Raw genomic sequence first — 1333 nt, 5'->3', positions numbered from 1 at the left:
TTTTAGATCCAGGAACACAGAACCGGGATCAAAGGAACACAGAACCGGGATCACTGGAAAACAGAAAAGGGGTTACGAAAAGACACGGGATCGTAGGGAAAACAAAAACGGGATCATAGGGAAAAAAGAAAATGGGATCAAAGGAACAGACCGGGATCAAGGAAAAACAAAACCGGGATCCGGAACAGACCGGGATCATAGGAAAAACAGAAAACCCGGGGGCAAGGGGTGAAGAACCGGGATCACTGGCACAGAAAACGGGGAAAAGACCGGATCACAGGGAAAACAAACAGGTATCACTGGGAAACAGAACACGGAACGACAGGGGTCATAGGGAAAACAGAACAAGGGCACAGGAACAGAACGGGATCATGGAACACAGAACAGGGGTCATAGGAACACAGATCACGTTGTGGAAAAACAGAACACGGGGGCCAGGAACGAAAACGGACGTGGAACACAGAACACGGGGTCACAGGAACGACTGGGGTCATAAACACAGAACACGGGACAAAGGAACCGAACACGGGATCACTGGAAACAGACACGGGAAAAGACACGGATCACAGGAACCAGAAAGGGGTCACAGGAACACAGAAAAGGGGCATAGGAAACGAAACGGGATCACAGGAAAACACGGGTCATAGGGAAAACAAAAACGGGGGTCACAGGAAAAGACACGGAATAGGAACCGAAAACGGGAAAGGAACCAGAACACGGGACACTGGAAAACAGAACGGGATCAGCACGGGGACAGAACATGAAAACGGGGTCAAAAGGAAAAACAACACGGATCACTGGGAAACAAAACCGGGGTCCTAGGAACACGAAAACGGGGAAAAGACACGGGGTCAGGACACAAAAACGGGATCTAGGGAAAACAGAAAACGGGGGCACAGGAAAGACACGGGTCATAGGAACCCAAAAAACGGATCACAGGAACAGAAAGGGGTCACTGGAAAAGAACACGGGAAAAGCACGGGGGTCACAGGAACACTAACACGGGACAAAGGAAAACCCAAAAACGGATCATGGAACACAGAAAACGGGGGAAAAGACACGGGATCTAGGAACACAGAACACGGGATCACAGGAACAGAAGGGGTCATAGGAACACAGAAACGGGGTTTTAGGAACCAGAACACGGGGGTCACAGGAACAACACGGGTCGTAGGAAAACCCGAACACGGGGTCACGGAAAACATGGGGTCATAGGGAAAACAGAAACCGGGGCAAAAAACACCGAAAACGGGATCACTGGAAAACGAACACGGGAACAGCACGGGATCACTGAACACAGAACACGGGAACAGCACGGGTCCAAAGGAAACAA

This window comes from Penaeus monodon, chromosome 34 (genome assembly GCF_015228065.2).
Source record: "Penaeus monodon isolate SGIC_2016 chromosome 34, NSTDA_Pmon_1, whole genome shotgun sequence".
NCBI lineage: Eukaryota > Metazoa > Arthropoda > Malacostraca > Decapoda > Penaeidae > Penaeus > Penaeus monodon.
This window is presented reverse-complemented; position numbering follows the sequence as displayed.